The 15,375-nt window shown below is 39.9% G+C and overlaps 1 protein-coding gene across 1 annotated transcript in view; it reads left to right on the top strand.

The window, feature by feature from the left end:
- Nucleotides 1–4,202: 4,202 nt before the first annotated feature.
- The window catches only part of LOC140310335 (activated RNA polymerase II transcriptional coactivator p15-like), a 109,275-nt gene continuing 98,102 nt past the window's right edge, over nt 4,203–15,375 (top strand). Inside the window, exon 1 of the mRNA XM_072388609.1 lies at nt 4,203–4,207. The gene's annotated coding sequence lies outside the window, so the exon portion shown is untranslated. The remainder of the gene's footprint in view (nt 4,208–15,375) is intronic.

The raw sequence follows: 15,375 nt of genomic DNA, 5'->3' as shown, positions 1-15,375 counted from the left end.
GGTTGTCTACAATCTCCTGATTCAAATTCCCACCATGCTGCTGAGTTTGTTCTGATACTGCTGCACGATTTATTGAGACAGTTTCTGAAGACTCGTTTTGCAGACTGCGGGTGGGAGAGATAGGTTAATTTAAATTTAGGATGGCTTGATCTAATTCGTGTAAGAAATTGACCCGGTCATTTTCAGTTATTTCATCCTCTTCACTATCACACGTAGGTAACGGATCATTTTATATGTAGGAGCGTGTTCTCAAGCCCACCAAAGAAGTCTGAATCATACCCTGCTGTAGGTCATCCTTCTGCTATCCCTCACAGGTTGTCTAAAGCTGATTCTACTTCATTTCAAATCAATTAATTTGGAACAATCCCAGCTGTCTGACTATCCATGTTTACACAGGTTTAAGAATGATTCAGAGGGGGGAAACAAAAACAAACAAAATTTAAAAAATAAAAAACTGACACATTTAGTTTACTTGAAAATTACCTTCAAGTCACGGGACATTTTCTGTAACAAAATCTGACTCCTATGCATGAACATGAGGGCTCTTGACTTTTCACATTGTATGACAGCTCTGTTTCTCCTCTGCTGTGGGTCTGCAAGGAATCTGGGGTGTATCCGATCACAGCCTCTGTGGTGAAAGGAAAATAAAAAAATAACTTTAAATATTCAAGTACGAGGTTGTGAACATTACAAAGTAAAGAAAAGAAAACACACCTCTGATTAATCCTTTAATGAGCAAATTTCTCGAGCACACTCTGCTGCTCAGTTGATTTGATACCACAGACCTGACCAACTTCACAGGATTTAAATTCTCAAATTCTACGAAATAGAGCAATACATAGTTTAATAACAAAACAAGTAAACAGACATTTAGAACAAGATGCTTGAGTGTACACTATGCTAAAGATGCATATAGGTTACCGGATAATGAACTGATTGAAAGCAGCACTGGATATTGGACGGTCCGTTATCATTATATCGGCAGACTTATTTTACACAATGCACACAGTTCAACTGAATGCGTGACATTTAGAACGTTGTTTCAGTCCTCTTTTTATCCCCACTCGTCAGTTACACAGTGACGTTGTATGTCGGAAATCCGGCTCCACATTCAAACGCGAATGTAAACTTTTCCCAGTAACAGAAAGAAGAAGCAGGAATAATAAATAAAGAATGGCACCTTTTAACTTACCCCGAACATCCGATAGCTTCTCAAGAGGTTCTGTGATTTCCACGGTTCTTTCTCCTTCTTCGCTCATGTCATGAGCGAGGTTTTCCATAGTAGTGAAGCGCTGTGGTTTCCCCGTGAATTCAGCTCTGACTGAGTCGGCTGAGTATAATGCAGGGCGGTGTATGTACGCCCGATTCTGTTTCCTTTCCCTTGGAGCCGTGGAGCCGTGGGCTGCTGCTGGAGGAACCGCTGGAAACGGGTTATTTTGCGGACCGCATATTATGCGTCTTCTGATCCTGTTTTTCTTCAATGTAAGACGTTTACTGTCCGGCACGATTGTAGTTATAGCCCCTTCAAACACGGCCGGATTCCTCCTGGAAACCCCATGCTCAGAGTTGTCTGAGATAGTTATTTGTAAATAGTTACAAGCGTTGTTGTTGTTTTTGTTATTTTATTGAATTATTTGAATCGTTAGAGGTTATTGATATTACCAGTACCATAATCTGACTGTGGTAGCACAAAATCTTCCAATTCACTTGGATCAGGTTCTGAAAATAACAGTTAGAAATGTGTCATGGTGGTATATAAGTATACATAACATACACACATATATATTCATTATTAAGATATTTTACTCACTGCTGAAGAGTTCCGAGAATTCATCCTGTTCGTTACATCTATGGACCTCAACTCTGACATTATTTCCTTAAAAAAAAAAAGCTGTTTTTTTTAATTGACACTTTCTTAAATTAATTGTATTGTTTTCACTGTAAGAACTTTAAAAGGAAACTTTTGCGTACCAGAGGCCATGGTCCCGGTCTTCTCTTTAAGGAACGCTGATAGTAAATGGTTGAAGCATCATTTTTATTATATACCCCTCCTACAGAAATACAGGCTTGATCTGTAGTGTCTGACTTGACAGAGGTTCAGAAGGGCATCAGCTTCATGTGTTCAGTGTGTCCAGATAGGAGGTGAAGAATGGTAAACATAGATATCTGGAGAAACACTCCACCCCCACCCTTAACTGCCTCAGATAAGAATGTCCAACCATACCAGGTATATATAGATATACATATAGCTTTCAACCTAACTTTTGAACCCATCCAGGCGTAACCCCATGGCAGCTTCTCTCAGGTTCATGTGTTCAATGTGTCCAGATAGGAGATGAAGAATGGTAAACTTGGACATCTGTAGAAACTCCCTCAGATATACATACAGCTTTCAGCCTAACTTTTGAACCCATCCGGGCTCAACCCCATGGCAGCTTCTCTCCTAAAATCAACCTAAAATGAACCATTCTTTCATTTATTTACTCAACAATTATATCTCACCCAAAATCACGTCACTGAAACCACTCCCCTAACTCCTCCCCCTAACTTGGGCGGCTGTAGCTCAGGAGGAAGAGCAGTCACCCATCAATCAGAAGGTCGGTGGTTCAACTCCAGCTTCCCTGGGCTATGTGTCCTTGGGCAAGACACTGAACCCCATGTTGCCTACTGATGCATCCATCGGTGTATGAATGCGTGTATTAATGATTAGAAAGCATGTAGTTAAGTATAGACATTAAGACGTGCTGTATGAATGGGTGAATGTGGTATGTAGTGTTAGAAGTGCTTTGAGTGGTCAGCTAGACTAGAAAAGCGCTATACCATACAGTCCATTTAACTCCTCCCACACCCCCCTCTACTCAGGTCATCTAAAGGTCACCTATCAAAATTTGACGAAAGTGTCCCGTATAATTTTTTCACTTTTATTTATTTTTCAATGTTATACAGGGTCCAAACTTATTGGCAATAAGGTTGTATGACTGTCACTATCGACAGAAGTGTCAATAGGATTTCTTTCCTTCATTCCTCCATTTTTCTACGCAGAGCCCCTCTCCCTTTTCCACTGAAATGTTTCAGCCGTAGCTTTGACGACTTTGTGTGTCCTGACCAATGAAGATAGATTATTTTAATCAAGCAACGCAGACAGCAGCATCCCATCGGGAGGCAAGACTCATTAATTCGATCAGTTAAATTTGAGTAATAGAATGTTAATGGGAAAATGTCTCTGGCAGGTTTCTAAATGAGGAGGCGTGTCGGAAAAGAAACCAGCGTCCCTGAAGTGTCATCTGATCTCTGAGGGATCGTTAAAGTCAGAGTCAGACTGCGTTCATCTCTTTATCATGACACTTTTTCAGGTGTAGCCACGAACCAAAAATGTGAACAGATCCTGTGACTGCATTGGTGAATCTGGGAGATTACTGAATTTACTAATTTTCCACCTTTTGTTAAATTAAGGATGAAGGATCAAGTTTTGTTTAACTGATGGTTAAATGTTGTTGTTTGGATACAGTGCAACCCAATTTCTCATTATGACCTTCGAACAGTAAGTAATATTTGGTTTATAGGTCTCCTATCACTCTGTTGAAGAGTGGTTTCCAAAAATGGAATCAGATCATTTCTGATGTTCTTCCTGAACATTGTTAGAGTGACTGAGCAAAGCTGGGGCCTGCAGACGAGAAAACCTGTGAGCCAAGGAAATGGATTAAGATTTGTGCATTAAGCATATTTTGAGGACCGGGACTAACGTGGGTAAGATATTTCCATTCCTTTTCCCAGCTCTCACAACTACAACTACATGCTGTGCCAGGAGAAAAGAGAGTAAACCTGTGAAAAAGAGTGAGAAAGGAGGGCCTATGGATGAAGCCAAACCAATCCAACACAAGTCCCTGATGTATGCCTTCAGTAAATATAAAATGTGCATATTATCGAAATTGTTGTGAATGAAAACACAGGAGACTTGAGGTAAAATGATCAAGGAAAGTAGTCTTTAAGAGAAATCAGCACAGAATGACAGCGCACAATGTTTCTATTTGTCTTACAGTACGTTTGCAGCCTACTAACATTGTGTGTCAAGAGATGCTGATAAGCATGTTTCTCTTACTACAGATAATTTGCTTTCAATTTGAAAATCACCATAATACCAAAGCAAGAAATAAGTGGGACTTTTGTGTTCCTGATGTTTTTGTGAGGATTAGCATCATCATATCATAGCAAAAAAAAGGTTTCTGGTTCAAACCTCGGCTTGTGCCTTCCTGTGTGGATCTTGCGTGTCTCCACTGTACCTCTTTGTTTTCTTCTGATTAATTTGTGACTTACAAATACATGGCTGTTTGTCTAATTTGTCTCCCTGATAGAATTGCTACCTATCCACAATATACCCTATCTTTCACCCGATGACATTCAGCACAGACTACAGCCACAAATGCAAACAGACCCAAACCCAGTAGCACTGATGTAGCACAGCTCAGTCCCACCAGAAAACATTTAACAGGAATACATCCACCTATCCAATACGCAGTAGTGTCACAACCCATGGTTTGAAATTGTGAGTTGACAACGCTTGGCTGTTGGTTTCTGCTGGGTGGTGTTTATGTGACACGAGGAGTCACAACTCTTTAATATTAAAATGCGAAAAACCATAAAGATGCAGATTTTTTGTCATGGCGAGACCATGTATTTTGTAAAATTCCAACATAGCAATGGGTTTGGAGCTCCCAAGTCTACCCATTCACAGGTGAGTGCACAATAAAAAAGTCAGGAATGACAGATGGGAGGGAAATAAAAAAGTGCAATCATGCAACAAGTGAAATTGTGCCGTCTGTCATCCCCTCCTTCCTTCTTTTATGCTTATGTAGCCAATTGAACACTATCGTGGAAAGAGGACGCCATCAGATAGGTTAACATGTAGAGATATAGAGCGTTGATGCGTATCACTATGTATCACTGTAGAGCACAGAGTCAGGAACATGTAGTAAAGCTTTTAAGGTTATATGTAAAACTGCAACTTTTTTGACCAAAGTAGCTTTTTCACTATCTGTCATGATATTGGGTTGAAGAATCCTCATAAGTCATTTAAAGAAATAAAGTCCTTTACTTTTCTTAATTACTATGCAGCTGATATAGTCTGTGTAAACGGAGAATACAGAATTCACATTGTTAGGGTTTTTAACATTTATCTCATGATACACCCTGTGTTACAACTACCTTACTGTGCCTTTAATTGTATTGCTATGCTTTAACTGCATTTCCTACGCTTTACTATATATATATCCTATATGACATATACTGCATTAGTTCCAGTCATGTGGCGAGGAAATGAGGGTGCTTGTGAACAAAGAGAGATGCCTCAGGACGGAGTCTTCCAGAGGTCAACCGAGTTCACCCGAGTTCACACTACAAACCAACAATGGCTGATTCACACTAGTTTATTGATGTATCTCTTTGTATGATTGTCGTCAAGGTCTCACACTCTAATTGGCAGATTTGCCTCCAGTTGGAGATGCATACGTAAACGAACAACGTTCTGATTTTTCTATGAAACCCTTTGTTTTTGTAAAGCTCTTCCCCCTTTCTTATCTCTGAATAAAATAAAACCAGGCTGCTGCAATGAGGGAGTCGGAGATTGTTGTTGGTTGCTTAGACACATACACACCTGTGGCTGAAGCAGCGACGGCTCTCCCCTTTTGCAAAAGCTGAACTTTATATTGATCTCTTGTGTGGTTCTTTCTTTTTAAGAAAAACCCCATCACACATGTATTGTATTTCTTTAGCTCTTTTTAACCTTGATTTTATTTGCTTACATTTTATATCCTCCATCCTCCAAGTAAAGCATATATCTCTCTTTTTTTTTTAAATGTCTGACTGAAACATCCATCTATCTATTCATCCATCCATTTCCTTGACCGCTTAATTTAGTTCAAGGTCACTCCGCTGCCCCTGAGCGACAGGTAGGGTGCACCTTTGAGGAGTTGCAGTCCCTAACTTATTGAATCTGTACTGTGTCAGTGTCCTGATTGACAGATCTTTTACACTGGCTCTAATTTAGCCATCTATGTAATAGTTTTCAGTGCTCATTGCATCAAACCATTAATGCCTCTTCTTTGAGGAAATTAAATTCTCTTGCTGCATACAAAGTGGATGAAAGTTAACAGAGACGGTAATGAACATGAGTCAATTTTTAATGGTACATTAATAAAATATTTTTTGCCTGATCATTTCCTGAGGCTGCGACACAGCCTCTTTAAACTTCCTGCAGCTGTCTGTGTGCTCCATGCTCTTTACTGGAGCTAATTTTACGTATGGTATGCAGAGAAAGGAAGAGAGGGCAATGTGCAGCTCCATCAAAACAAACATACATCCTAAAAGACTAAAACCTGCTTACATGAGTTGTGACATGTATGCAAATACATAAATCTATAGATTAAAAGTAGAAAGCAAATTACTTTATAAGCTTATCAGAGACTAAATGTCTCAGATCAAAGCACACATATTATATCTATATATGTATACACACACACACACACACATTATAGTTATAGCTAACAGTTTCTATTTTTGCTTTGATTGGCATTGTGTCAGCTTTCTACATGTAATCACCTGGAATGTTTTTCCTTCACTCTCCTCTCATCCATTCCCAAACCATCTCAGCTGGATTTATATTGGCTGAGACTGCCTCAAAAGACAGTCTCAGCCTGGAACCAAAAATATAAACTATAGACCAATAACCCGACTAAATTAATCTGTGAAGCACTGATTCACGTCTTGCAAATATCTGTTGGGAAATGTGTCTGCTACTTGAACTCTTAACGGTACAGATATGTGGAAGTGGAGAAGCCTGGAAGGATGACAAAACTCAAACACCAAGAAAATGGGGGCAGACATGAGGGGAACACACACTGCTTACTATACTTGTGAAAAACAGTCATTGTTTTATTTATCTGAGCCAAAGTGCTTATCTTAAATATTTCAAGGGATCAGGTAATGAGAGTCATGCTTAAATGGGCTGTGTTGTAACAAGAAAAAATCTGCGCCTGTGTCATTGGTGAACTACAGGCGCCTGGTTACCAACAGGTCTGCTTTTTTATCGTTTAAAAAAAAAAACACTAATTAGATCAACTACTTTGGTCATTACTGAAATACCCTGGTTGGACTTGTGTTTGTACATAAGCACAGTTTTAAGAACTGGACACTCCCATTGGTGCTGTTTAGGATTTGCGCTAACTTGCCTGGTTTTGTAAATGTCGCTAAAGTATTGCTGCCACAAGATTAAGATTTGTGATTTTTCTGTTTTCATCCACAATAATCATTCATCCATCCATTTTCTACACCCGCTTAATCCAACTGTCGGGTTGTGGGGGGGCTGGAGCCTATCCCAGCGGTCAAAGGGCGAGAGGCAGGGTACACCCTGGACAAGTCGCCAGTCCATCACAAGGCCACATAGAGACAAACAACCATACACATGCTCACACTGACTCCTAGGGACAATTAAGAGACACCAATTAACCTAACATGCATGTTTTTTGACAATGGGAGGAAGCCGGAGTACCCGGAGAGAACCCACACATACATGGGGAGAACATGCAAACTCCACACGGAAAGGCCCCAGTTGGGAACTGAACCTGTGTGAGGCAACTGTGCTAACCACCACACCACCATGCGGCCCCCCACAATAAACAGCACTGTATGTTTAACACTGTAATCTTCTTATGATAGGCATACTAGCATTCTTTAGCGCCCATCATGTGTAATTTAGTGTTCTTTAAAGATGTCCAGTGTGCATCAATGTGTGGTCAACAAGAAAACAGTCTTACTCACAAGTTGCTGATAAAACATACAGGATGTGGAAGATTAGCATGCTGTCTTTTCTACTTTGCACTCACATGGTTGGACTCCCACATTATATCTGGAGGGAATTCAGGCTTGTCAAGGTGTATCTGTCAACAGATAAACCTGACTCCACCAGTGCCTACCTGTGTCATGAGAAAAACAAAATAAAACAAAAAGTAACATCTAAAATTACTTTTAGTTTTAAGCTTGCGTCTGATTCAGTTCATGTTAAGGAAAAAATTATTTCCACTAGGTTAAAGCATCGGTTACCTTGGAAACATCAAACCGACGGGACTCCAATCATATAGCTGTGGAAGACTGAATTCAAATGGCTTCCTACTAACATATGCAGGAACTTCCTGTCAGTCAAGTCATCTGCATTATTCATGCACTATATTGAAAATCCACAAAACCTTGATTGGCCAATTTTCCTGTTTGTTGATGTCTGGTTTTGGCATCCCCTAGAAGCTATTTTTCTGAGGGTTTGTACATGTCAGGGCTGCTTAGTCTTGCAGGTGGGTCTTGTTTACATAATTGATCTGCTCTTCAAAAGATCAAGCCAAACACTGTCAAATTTACAGAAAAGATGTATGTCTACGGGTATGCAGTTATGGTAGTGGCTCTGACAGGCTAGGCTATTAAACACAGCTTCTTGTTATCCGAACATGTGTTTCATAGCAGGTATAACAGAAAAAGTCTTCCAACTAAAAAGAACATATAAATTGTTGTTAATACCCCTTGCATCGGCCCATAACAGCATCCTGTAAAGTTCTGTAAAATTTTCTCACTTCCTGGTTGTTTAAGCATAAGCACTCTGTTAGAAAAAAAAAATTCTTACAGTGTCAGCTCTCACAAATACATTTTTTGACAACTCTTACTCAACTTGTTTTCAGCCTACCTGAATAGAATAAGAAAGCCAGTATTGGGGTTGTCGTTTATGAATTTTAATAGTTTTTTGGCAAACCATGCATTAATTCCACCCAAATGATGTGGTGGAGTTGATAAGGTGGCAGGGTTTCATTGCCATCTTTGGATCCACTGCAGCTTTATCTGGTATTTCTTCATATTTAACATACACTTTTACACTTATGGATGGTATGAAAGTGAAAAATATGTGGAAGACCACTGAACCATTTTCATCATGCCCTATTAATAAAACATGATTTCTGTTGGAAACAGCTACCTTATATCATATCACACACCTCATAGGCTTTGACATTTGTTCCTTTAATCAAAGTAGGAACCTCTGGAATTGTTTGCGATTATCAGAAGCAGATATCAAGCACCAGTCACCTAGGGGGTCTCTTGTTAATTCAGCCACAAATACGGCCTCTTCATAACTGATGGACACAAAGGGCAGCAGGATGGCTTTCACCCCATATCTCCACATGAACATCTCAATTCCCCAGAGAGCTTGAAAACATCACTACAGAAGAGCAGGAGTGATTCCCTCAACATGATCACATTAGCAACTCAAGGGAATCTCATCTCACATGAGTTACATAGATCATCATATCGTGCTGTATGTTGCAATTACAGCAGCACCCAATTGTCAGTTTCACCTGCGGGGTACAGAATAATGTATGTACATCTGCAGGTCCTGTCGAGCCAAGCTATGTATTTTTAATTAGCAATTTTTTTTACAGTTTGTTTGAAGGATGTGCGTGTTTATGTGTTAGGTAGATGGTGTTTTGATTTCATGCTGCTCATCTGCATGCAAGTGCCCAACAGGGAGACTCCCGGGCACAGTAACAGGGAAAGCCTCCTACCAAACTGCATTCATCAAAGATTCATTGGCTACACACATTAGGAATAAGACACTCATTTTGGCAAATGTCACTTGTTCTTATGTTCACTCTTTATCCCTGGATGACATAGAGGCCTGCCTATCTCAACCATACCTTTGAGATAGAATCCAGCAGGGAAAGACTCCACATCCATGTGAACCACTTACATTAACATAGTGCTTGTATTTTCATATGTTTAATTCAGATATCATAGTTATTTTACAGATAATGTATGGCATTTTAATTTCTGGTCTTTCTTCAGCATATAAATGCAATTTCTGTACCAGCACAGGGTCATGGTACAAATATATCCATGAATAATTCACTCTCTTCCCCATTTAATTTTATGTTAATAAGGCAAAAATACATCTTACTAATTGGAGCTCTTGTGTCTTTTGGAAAAATTAGGTCCCATTGCAGAACAACAAAGTATTAACATTTACAAAATGAGAAAACCGCAGGTCCAGTCCACTTAAACATTTATTATATATCAGGCAGACTTAATGAAAATAATGAAAAAGCTAATAAACAAAACTATATAATGTAAACACAAAAAAACCAAGATGCACTGGAATCTTTAGCTTCCATTTGCTTTTACCGATACTGATAACACAAACTAAATCCTCAATATTGTCACGAACCGTGAAGCACTGGACGCAGATGCAGGGTAGAAACAATAACCAGATTTTATTTATATAATGATAGTTACTTGCAGAGCAAAGCAATAGATTATAAATTCCTAACTCACTCTTCTCGATACCTATGGGGAGAAGAGTGAGAGTATAAAACTTATCAAAAGAAAACTCTCTCCACGCCAGGAGGAACAAACAAAAGGTTATATAAATCTCACAATTAAATTTACCCCTCTCCGAAACGTCGGAGGCTCTATAGAAATTTAACAAAATCAATAACCAAAAGAGGCTCCTTCTAATGGAGTTTCTATGAAAATTAACACTAGAAATCAAAGACACTCCTCTACCGGAGGTACTACTGAAAATACAAAAATACAAAGAAAACTTCACTTCCCTATATCTATGAAAAAAATCGCTCTCAAGGAGGAAATCCTTAACAAACAAGATCTTTGGTTTACGTAGGCGTGGATCACTGTGGAGGCTAGCGGACGAAAGCTCGAGAGACAATTCAACACACTGGCAACGAGACAAGGGAAGACGCAGACTAAATACACATGAGGGACCAAGGGGAACAGGTGGAAACACTTGGGAATCAGGGAAGACAATGAGTCACATGACACGGGAGGAAGGGCAAGTTATCTGAAACGAGAGGAGTTGTTAATTTCAAAATAAAACAGGAAGTGACAAGACAATATACAAAAACTTAAGAGTCTCTGTGAGACCTGACAAATATTGTATTTAGTGTTGCTACTGTCTTTTTGTCCAAGGGAGTGGTTGATGGTTGAATAATAAAACATATACCATATATCAAAGTGCTCATCTACTGCTTTGTGATTCAATGATATAAAGTTGAGAAGCGCTCAGACAGTCACTATCTTGGGTCTAAGGTCATACAATTCTAATAGTCAAAAGAGAAAGAACACATAGCAGATTACATTTACATCAATCTTTTCATAATATCATGGGTGACCCTAATTGTACAGAGAAATGGCATAGATTATATCAAAGTTGGTTGTTCTCAGACATGGACAAAATAGGAAAAGGCTGCCAGCCACTGGCTCAAAACATCTTTGCTTTAATCTCTAGTATACTCCCATTTAAAAAAATGTAACTTCTCCATGAGAATAATTAGTCATTACATTTTCTTTCACAAAGCATTATGGTGCCATTGGCCAGATTTACTTTTCAGGTCAGTGTGCTGATGGTGTTTCTGCAAATGATTCCATGATAAAGTCAATTTCAGGCCTAAAAGATACATATTTTTGTAGAGCAAGGTTCCAGTGTCACTCTCCAAATCCACCCTCTTGTCCAAATATGATCACTTCTGGCTCCAAAAAGACCAATATGGCAATAGCCAAATTCTGAACTTGTGATGGTAAATTTTATGTCTCAGGACTGACAGACTCTCCAATCCACATTAACCATTTGTATCACCCAGACACGCTAATTGTTTTAAACTATTTACCTCTTAATTAACACTCAGACAAGATAATTGTTTTAACCTCCTGTTTCTTAATTATCATCAAGACTGCATCCTGCCCCCCTCTGGAGATGTTGTTACACATCTAAAGAACAAAGTCCCCCCTCCTCAGGTATAAATACTCTGTATTTCTTTTGTCTGTATCTTTTCATATCATTGCCGCTGAATGGTGTGGACTGATCTTTTTCCTTGCAACGAAGAATAAAAACTTAGCCGGCCGGCAGAAAAAGTAAGTTTTTCTATTTCATTGCTCATCAGAGGTATTGGGAAGGAAGCGATTGAAAACTTCCATAACAGTTTGGCGTTGTAGGGCAGGACCCCGTGAGCAGCCGTTCAGGACGAGGCACGGAAAGCGACAGGCCATCCTGGAGAAATAGATAATTTCCAGCCTCCAAACCTCAATTAATTTGTGAGACGGGAGGGCTAACCGGTAACACGTCCTGAGTCGCTGCCACCGGGGTTCCAAGAACAGAGTTCAGCAAAACTCGTCTGGTGAGTTTTGAAATATTGACTTAATACATTGTCTTTCAAATTTGGGTTTTAATTAGGCAAATTTGAGTTTTTTCATGGTCTCCACAGTTGGCCAGCTTTTTGCCACTTGTGGCGTTGAGACGAAGTGGCCATGCTTTTTGTTACTTGTAGCAGTTTAAATAAGACCAAGTAATGTTACGGATCTTGGATAAACAAGTAACGGGGCTTCTTTTTATTTTCTTTATTTCTATTCTTTCTCTTTTAAAACGAACACGTAATAATTCCGTTTGTTGCTTGTATCCTTTGGACAAAGAAAAAGAAGAAAAGAAAACACAAAAGGAAGGGTTTTTTGCTGTTTGTGGCCAAAATACGAAACAGTTAGCATTTGTGACTTGGCATTTGAAAAAAGCACCCAGTACAGAGACGTCTGGACTGGATTTGTCGTTCGGCCTCCCCATCCCCATTCGGCTTGGGGAGATTTTCCGTTGAGGTGGTCGAGCCTCCGGAGGGGCCCATCATGGAAATCATGAAAAAGAAATTTGGGGATAAAAGTCTAAATTATTTAAATGTATGGACAAATGAGCTCAGATTCCCATTAGGGGGGGCCTTAGTTTAAAAGAAAAAAAACAAAAACAAAGAAAAACTGAAAAACTAGAAGAGAAACTGGAGAAAAAAAAATAAATAAAATGTTGCTTTCTAAAATCTGTCCCAGTAACCTGACAGGCAGGAACTGGATGTGTAAATGAAGCCTTTGTCTAATCCCAACCCCAGTTGCCTTCCACACCTCGAACATGACATATGCATCTGCAACCACTAACAACCTTCCCTGAGTTTGTTTCAGCAAAAAACATCATTTCAACAGACTTCATGGCCAAAGAGGACCTGCAGTGTACCTCCCATCTGTCACCAGAATCTGACGAATCTTACGATGAAAGCTGGTTAAGAGAGAGGTTTGACAAACTAACACTGACACACATTTTTTGGACAGAACATAAATGCGCTGTGTAAGTCTCTCTCACACCAGCTCAATGTAACATGTACACCATGGACTATTCAGTCCCACACATTCCACTAGAAAAACACACATCGGATAGCTGGGAAGATTGTGTAAGCCTACAGCCGAAAGGCAACAAACATCTGATAGATAAATTTTTTCACCTTCACTGACATCTTTTGTGCACACACAAAGAACAGTCAACAGTAAGTATGATGTTAACCTTGTCAAAGATTGTGAAAATGTTGTCATCATTCCAAAATCAGACTTTAAACCTTGCAAGGCTCAATACTCACTTAAACAAAAAGCTCAACCAACTAATGCAAAATTATTTTCAGTAGTCAACCTTTCAGACATCTTCAGTGTTCCAGGTCACCCAGGAAGCTAATTTTGGTTTGCTTTCAAATTCAATAGGAGAGGCTACACATTCACATGTCTGTGCCAAGGATACTGTGAAAGTCCCACCATTTGCATTGAAGCTCTGAGACAGTCTTGAACCCTTTGTTCTCTCCCCAGACACTGCTTTGTTACAGTATGTTGATGACCTCATGATCTGCAGTCTGACCAATGAGCAGTGTGAAGCCAACACAGTCAAACCCTTGAAGCATCTGGTTAAAACTGGTCACAAAGCCAGCTTGTCTAAACTTCAATTTGTCCAGGGAAAAGTTGTCTTCTTAGGTCATGTCATCACTTCTGAAAGAAAGACTCTTTCACCAAAAAGGGTTGATGCAATTCAGAACCTTCCAAAACCCATCACAATTTTCTTGGTATGTGCTCTTACTGTAGACAGTTCATTTCTCACTATGCCATTCTTGAAGCTCCACTCGCCTCCCTCATTCATGGCAAAGGCCTGCAAGCAAAACACGAGATCAAATGGACTCCTGAAGCGGAACAATCTTTCACTGAACTAAAACTTACCTTACAAAGCACTCCAACTTTGGGCCGGTCTGACCCTTCCAAACCGTTCACTCAAACAGTAGTTGAAAAAGATGGATGTATGACTTCAATTTTGTTGCAGGATCATGGAAATAAGCTGCGGCCTGTAGCTTATTTTTCTTCAAAACTGGACCCCGTGGCTGCAGATCTCCCAAGATTTATTCAGATATGTGGCAGCAGCTGAAAAGGCAGTTATGGCCTCCAGAGACATTGTGGGGTATTCTGATGTAACTCTCCTGGTCCCACATGATGTGTCCATGATTTTACTTGAACAAAAGACTTCTTACCTCTCCACAGCACGATGGCAACGATACAGCAAAACACTTTTAGAAATGTCTAACATCACTGTCAAACACCCTGTGTTAAAACTTGCCACCCTCCTCCCCACACCAGATGACAGAACACAACATAACTGTGTTGCTGTCCCCCAACCGGTTTGCTTGCCAAGAAACACCATTTACAAACCCGGATTTGGTTCTCTTTGCAGAAGGATCAGCTTCACGTGACCCACAAAAGGGTCACAACAGAGTTGGTTTTACTGTTGTCACTAATCATGAAACTCTTCTCTCCAGCTCACTCCCTCCTCACCATTCGGCACAGGCAGCAGAACTGATAGCAATGGCAGAGGCATGCAGACTAGCTAACAACAAAGCAGTAACCATCTAATCTGATTCCAGATACGCTTTTGGATTGTCCAGGATTTTGACACTCTGTGGAAACACAGACAATTCCTAAAATCTAACGGCAAACCCATTCTCTATCATGACAAAGTCACAGCTCTTCTTCATGCCATTTTACTCCAAAAAGTCCATCTCTGTTTGTAAATGCTTTGCTCAAACTAACAACACAGGTCCTGTCTCTCAAGGAAATGCAAGAGCGGATGCTGCTGAAAAAGAAGCTACACTCCTACCCACTATAATTGATTCCTGTCACTATTTCCACCTCTTTCACAATAGTACAGTCTATTGCCACACCACAGGAAGATGTGTGGCGAGGAACCGATAATAAGCCTTGTCTACCTAAACATTTTTTCCCTCATTTCGCGAAATTGACACATGGATTGGACCATGTGTCAAAAGGGGGGGGATAATGGATGCCATAACCCAGCACTGGTTCACCAAAGGATTTTCAGTTCATACAGCAGAAGATCAGTCAACCGCGTATGGTTTGTGCAACGCATAACAGGTAAAACCAAAGCAATCACACACATCGCTCACCCATCACCAGACAGACCATTCGAACACTTAATGA

This window comes from Leuresthes tenuis, unplaced genomic scaffold (assembly GCF_036924035.1).
Source record: "Leuresthes tenuis unplaced genomic scaffold, fLeuTen1.0.hap1 SCAF_6, whole genome shotgun sequence".
NCBI classification, from domain to species: Eukaryota; Metazoa; Chordata; class Actinopteri; order Atheriniformes; family Atherinopsidae; genus Leuresthes; species Leuresthes tenuis.
The sequence above is the reverse complement of the archived record's forward strand: the minus strand, read 5'-3'. Positions and strand labels throughout refer to the sequence as shown.